The sequence below is a fragment of the Alexandromys fortis genome, unplaced genomic scaffold, assembly GCF_014885135.2.
Source record: "Alexandromys fortis isolate MF-2015 unplaced genomic scaffold, M_Fortis_MF-2015_v1.1 scaffold_183, whole genome shotgun sequence".
Classification (NCBI taxonomy): domain Eukaryota; kingdom Metazoa; phylum Chordata; class Mammalia; order Rodentia; family Cricetidae; genus Alexandromys; species Alexandromys fortis.
Genome location: NW_026068079.1, coordinates 1,551,229 through 1,558,469, shown reverse-complemented (window position 1 = coordinate 1,558,469; position 7,241 = coordinate 1,551,229).

Sequence of the window (7,241 nt, the reverse complement as noted above, 5' to 3'; positions counted from 1 at the left end):
GGGAGGGGGAATGGATTGGGGGAGAAGGAGGGAAAGGGGAGGCGGAGGTGGGGAAGAGACTGAAATATTTAATAAATAAATAAAGAAAGAAAGAAAAAAATTTAAAAAAAATATAAAATATATTTCCCAAGTGATCTGTATGCAAATGGAATTGAAAGCAACACTGAAAAGAATTTTTTAAAAAAGGAGTTCATGAGAAAAAATAAATACATGTACCTTCTTCTTGCAGTGGGAAAGTCTGGAAGAAGTTATAGACTAAGAGGACTGATAGGATAGGATATCGACATTCTTGTTTTTTTTTTTTTTGCATTTGTTCTCAAACTTCTTTGTCCAGCTCAAAGAGTAGAGGTCCTGCATTAGTGAGGGTTCTCTAGAGGAACACAGTTGACAAAATTAACACATATATCAAAGGGTATTTATCAGGCAGGCTTACATAGTAACAGCTGGGTAGCCCAATGATGAGTGTTTGTCACACTGGAGAATCTGAGAACTTGACAGTTTATCATTCAACAAGGCTGAATATCTCAGTCATTCCAATCTGGTGCTGAAATTATAAAGATTGCTAGATAGTAGCTAGACTTTAGTCCATTCTGAAGGCTAAGAAGCTGGTTTCTGATATCAGTAAAGGATAGATGGCATAACAGATTGAACGTACCTTGTTTCTATATAGCACAACAGCTTTAAATGCTTGGGACAGGATTCAGGAACTAGGAAATATGGTTGAATCATATATTAGGGTTTAACAGGGCCAGAGATAACTTAGTGACTTCCTACAAAGATTAACTAAGGGTATACAAGTTAGAGTAGCTAAACATATATTTATTGAATCTTTGGCTCTTGAAAATGCCAGTTTAGAATGCAAGAAGATCCTTGGGCCTTTAAAGGTCAAATCAGCACCAATAGTTGAATGGATCTTGCATACAATGAATGCTATGATACTATGAGGCTTGGATAGGAGAAGCAATTTCCAATGTTATAAGGAAACACAAAATGCCAAGTATTTTAATTGTGGTAGAATAGGACATCTAAGAAGGGACTGTAAGCTGGGAGGTGGTGGCACACACCTTTAATCCAAGCACTTGGGAAGCAGAGGCAGGTGAATCTCTGTGATTTTGAGGCCATCCTGGTCTATAAGAGATAGTTCCAGGACAGGCTCCAAAGCTACAGAGAAACCCTGTCTCAAAAAAAAGGGGGGGGGACAAGGAATTTCTAAGAATAATGTCTCCTCTGGGAATGGCAGAAATAGGAAGACTCAGGCTTCAGGTATATGTAGCAGGTGTGCCAAAGGCTAACATTGGACCAATGAATGTAGATCAACAAAATACAGACAAGGCAACATGTAAAGATTTGTATAGTGGGGAGGGACTTGGTTCTTTCTTAAAGCAATGTGCTAGACTTGGTTCACTCTTCATGGGAAGCCTTACCCTCCCTGAAGAGTGGATGGGAGGTGGGATGGTGGGTGAAAGGGGGAACAGGTGGAGGGAACAGGAGAAGGGGAGGGGTAAGCAAATGGGTTTCGCATATAAAATGAGAAAAGATAGTTTTTTAATAAATTAAAATAAAAAATCAAAATATAAAAAAAGATTTGTCACTCATTAATTTAATAAAATGCTTACTGCCAGGTAGGAAGTATAGGTTAGACAACCAGACTAAGAGAATTCTAGGAAGACAAAAGGCAGAGATGCAGTCACCAGCAAGTCACAGAGGAAGCAAGATTAGAATGCCTCGCTGAAAAAAGGTACCAAGCCATGTGCCTAAACACAGCCAAGAATTATGGGTTAACTTAAGTTGTGAGAGGTAGATAGTAAGAAGCCTGAGAAAATAAATAAAGCAGTTTAAAATCAATATAAGCCTCTATGTTTTTCTTTGGGACTGAATGGATGCAGGACCAGGTAAGATAGAAAGTTCTGCCTACAAATTTCTTCTCTTATCTCTTTTGTATTTCTTCTACTTTTAGCAAGTACCTTAGCAGTCTCTGATTCTTTACCTGATGACGATGCCTATTCATTCCCAATGGGTCATTTATTATCCTTTCTAGATTGAGTTGTTGTAGTCTTCCATTAACTTTAATTATAGGTCACAGGAATATCAATAGACCTCCTAAAGACTCTTATGTACCCTGACATGCTCTTCTTGTTTGCCTCTATTGTGGAGAAACAATCCAGCTTCTCTACAGTACCCTCCCATAATAACACTGCAACTTCTTCTTTAGTCTGTTGACCCAAAAGAATCAGTGATTAAGTGGTCAGGGAGACATCTCAGCTTCCAGTTCAATGGAATGTTTGCTGTACCTCTTGGCAGTAGCATTCTGTCCTCTGGGACTAAAACTCCTAGGCAAGCAGAGCAAAAGGTCATAAGAACAGGAAGCAAATTTTTTTCTGATGAGTCATTTTGGGTGATGGTGTATGGTACCATTCCTATTACTACCCCCTTAATGCCTAGGCTCATAAATTCTGGCTGTAAGAAAAATATATCATATACTTAATGGTGATTAAAAGTAAATACAATCTTCTAGAAAATTTTGCATATACAAAAGGCCATTCCACTAGTCTATCCTGCCTGATGCCTCAGGATGGTGGGAACATAGTAAGACTATTGAATTATCTGAGAATTTTCTTATTGCTTCTCTTCTGTGGATGTTATGTAAATTTTATAGTTAGAAACAATATCTGAGGAGAAGTTGGCAGGAAATTCTTTAAACCCATTAATATAAGTTTTGGAGGAAGCATTACATGAAAAGCAAGTAAATGCATGTACAGAGAAAGTACATCCTGTATTAAGGCCAAAGTACTGTCTGTTCCATGATGGAAGGTTCTCAAAGTAGTCAACCTGCACCAGGAAATTGGTTGGTCCATGTGGGAATACTGCCAGAGGCTCTGGGAAAATCTCTGATAGCTGCAAATTTGGCACTGAACAATACTGTGTTGTAACAAGGACAGTCTTGGGGAACCAAAGTCCATATGGTTGAACCAATACATAATCACCATTCCTGCTAATTTTCATGTAACCATTGGGCAATGATGAGCTTGACTCAAAATAGGTGTTGATTACCATCCATAGAACAGGTCCATCTATATGCTTTTGATTAATGAAGTCCTCCTCTGCTGAGTTCAACTTTTGATGGGCATCTATATGGGATGCAGTTATTTTACTTTCTTTGCTCATTTGAAGAGATCTATTTACATACCCTTTTCCCAAGAGTCTTTCTGACCCCTTTCTAAAGTGTCAATCATGGTCCTCCCAAGTAACTGATCATTTATTGAGTCAAAGTGTTGGCTACGGTTCATGAATCTAAATATGACTGCACATATGGCCACTTTTTCTTAAGTAAAATATATGACCATATGCCCTGCTTAGCTGTGAAAAATTCCCACTACCATGTTCATTCAGGGATGTGCCAAAGGGTTTTAATATCACAGCTGTCCATTTCTGTGTGGTGTCTGTATAACATGTAGAATAACATGTAAACCAGGATATAATGCTTTATTTATTAGTTAATCAAGCATAAAACATGTCATATGAAGCTATAGATGTCTGTTTCAGGACATAATATAGTGTAACAGGAGCAGAAGCCATGAGCTTGTCAGTTTCCTCATATACTTCCTTTGTGCCACAAAAGCTCCACAGGCCTGATCACACAAGAAATCTTTCCATTTGATGATGTACAGTTGTATATGAACAGCTTATGATTTGTTGGGTCAAATAATTTCCATCTCATAATAGACAACTCAAGCCATATTGTAACACTTAAAACTCATGCATTTTCAAGTTTTCAAAATCAAGAGCTGTTTTTCGAAGGAAGAATAGTTGTCTGTAGACAGTGATAGGTTAAAAAAATTCTCAAGAATCTCCAATATGACTCACATATGATAGCCTAACAAGGTCTCTAAATAGCACTGCTTCTGTCACTCAATAGACATGCAGGATGATATGACCCTGGTGGTAAAGCAGCCTGCACAAAAGCCTTAAACTATTAAAGACTCCTCATTTATTACAGACCCCATTCAAACCTAGTAGCTTTCTTAGTCATTTAGTATATAACCCAGAGTAACACACCTAATTGAGGAATGTATTTCCTCTAAAATCTAAAGAGGCCCACTAAGCATTTCTTTCATAGTGGTAGAGGGGACCAGGTAAACAACTTATCCTTTACATGAGAAGGAATAGCTATGTACCTTAGAATAGCTTTATAGCTTGGAAGTAGTAGAAATTTCACTGAGGTACAAGGCCATTGGACTTTGTTTAGATTTCTTTTCTATTCTGTGGTACACTTGATCAAGCAATTCCAAAGTGATTGCTATCCTTGATCACTAGGTCCAATCAGCATAATATCATGAATAAAATTTGCCAGTATGATACCTTGTGATCAAGACCCATGTGAACTAATGTTTTGACTTAGACATGGAAAACTGATATGTTTTTGACATAGAATAGTAAACATACACTACTTGTGAATGCAAATGACTTCTAGTGGTCTTTATGAAGAGACATAGAGAGAAGTAAGGCATTTATAGCTATATATCAATTACCAGAAGATGTGTTGATCTGGTCAAGTAAGGAAAGTACAACTTGATTAACTTATGTTTGGCGTTCTAGAGATTACAAGGCCCTTTTTAAAGGAGACCCAACCTTCTCCTCATTTGGGGGCTTCTGAGTATATAAACTGACTAAACACTAGAAAATGAGGGAGCCATGATTCTCTATTGATTCAATGTACTTTTTAGTCATATTTCTTCATACAAATGGTAGAATTTGATAGATTTCCTATCTATTTCACTTGTTGGACACCAGTATTAATTAGCCAGTACCAATGTTTGTTGTACAGAGGCCACTTGTTCGGTTCCCAGTTACCCAGACTTCCAAAATAACCACACAGAAAACTCTATTAATTAAAACACTGCTTGACCAATTACTTAAGCATATTGCTAGCTTTCTCTTAAATCTAAAATTAAACCATCTCCATTATTTTATATTTTACCATGAGGCTTGTGAATCTCTGGCAGCTGCACCATGGCTTCTCTCTGACTCTGCCTCTTTTCTCCCAGCATTCAGCTTAGTTTTCCCTGCCTGGATCTGCTCTACCTTATCAGGCCAAGCCAGTTTTCTTTATTCATTAACCAATGGTATTCACACCATATGAAGGGGAATGTTACATCAAATGTTTTACAGAAATAACACCATTCTGAACATTGTTTTGACTGTGCTGTCCATTACATTAAGTATACTCATTTTTGTCTTTGACGGTTTATTGTAGTTGCTTGTCTCTTGATACTCTATGATGCAATCAGATTCACTCTAGTTAAGCTATCTAGTTGAGCACTGTACCTCCCACTCTGGGTCTCGGAAACAGAGAAGAGCAATGAACAGGGCTATTGAAATATGCTACTGTCTTTCTCACAAACCACAGCATCAGTGAGGAGAATGTATTACAGACACTTTCATTATAGAGGATTAGATTTTACAAGGCATTTCTACCACTGCTTTCCAATATCTCCAAGCCTTTGAATCTTCTTTTTAAATCAACATTAAGTTCAAAAATATCAAGTGTGTCCAATTCATTCACATTAGGTCGTCATTTGACCCATCCAACTAACCATGCATACTATTGGCACATTTTTTGTTTGCAAGTTGGAAAATGAATCCTGAATCTCTTCTTAAATGGACCTGTATCAATAAACTCAATGTGATCTAGTTTCTTGTTCCTATCCCCATTATAACACATACTTGAAATACATTTGCATACATTCCTCTAACTTCTACTTGTATGAATTGGACAACTTGTTATATTATTTGAGGGTATAGTATACCTTCCCCTAGACCACATTTCCCGTCTCACCTGTAGAGGCTTTCCTAACTTTTAATATGGTTATTGGTCTAGAAGTTCTAGAGTTAAGGATGAATGAACTCTGAGGTTATCATCACTGTCTTTCTTGGATGGAGATCAGGGAATACCACCACACATTCCATAGGCAATTCAGGATCAATTCCTTCAGGGAAATGCCTATGTATTCACTACTAAGTGATAACAGACTATTTTTTTCAGGCAGAACAAACCCATAACAATCTCAAAGTTCAGTTCTTTCAGCCTCATCTTGATCTTCCCATGCTTATAAGAACAACCTTTTTCAATCAATGGCCTGCTTTAGCTGCTGATACCCTTTGAGGCTAAGTCTTAAAGTTATTAAGTCAATTGTATGATGAAGGTTGGCTTGGCTTTCATATGGCTTATGGCTACTGTAGAGGATTCTTTTCCAGGGCACACTGAAAATCATACTGTTTATGAGCCTCTGATATGGCAGATACAATATCTGAGCTAATTCTTTTATTTTATACTGCTTTATTCAGAGATGCAAAAAGCAACCAACCAGCATCCTTTTCCTTTACATTTACATATATGTCCAAATATTTTCAATAGAGAATCACTAAATTCCTTGTAACTTATAAGAGGTGAACCAGAAATATCAAATGCATTTATCATACTTATCTCTTCACATAGCTAACAGCATTGATAGCTCTTCCATGCTACCATGAGGGTTTCTAATAACTCTAGGCTTAGTCTAGTTAAACAGCCTGCACCCAATATCACCATGTTGGGTACAGAAATTCATACTTATAATTTTCTTTTTCTAGAACCACTTCTAGTTCCACAATCTGTTTTAGTCAGAATTCTCCAGAAAAACAAAACAAATTGAATGGGTAAATTACAAAGGGAATTTGTTAGGTTGGCTTATACAATACTAGCTTGGTATTCCAATGCTAGCTGACTGTACACAGAATATCTGTTCAGTCCAGGAGGCTGGAGGTCTGAGCAGTACCAAATGGCATTAAAGGTCTGGACAAGACCTAGAAATCCACTGGTCTTCAGTCCACATTAGAAGGTCACAGAAGTTGATGCAATATCTGCAAATGATAGTGACAAGGAGAAAAAGGGCAGGTTAAAACAGTATGTCTCTCTATCAACTCTCTTCACAGTGGGTTATGACCAGAAGGTATTGCCCACCTGTAGGGGGGGCCTGACCCCACCACTCAACCTTCCAGGTATATCCTTACACACATACCCAATGGAAGGTCTCTTCACTGTCCCCATGAAAATCAAGTTTACATTCAAGTTTAACCATCTTTTTTTTAATATAATTTTTTATTGAAAAAAAAAAAGATTTCCACCTCCTCCCCGCCTCCCATTTCCCTCCCCGTCTCCCTTTTCCCCCCTTCTCCCTCTCCTCTCCCCCTCCCCCCACTCC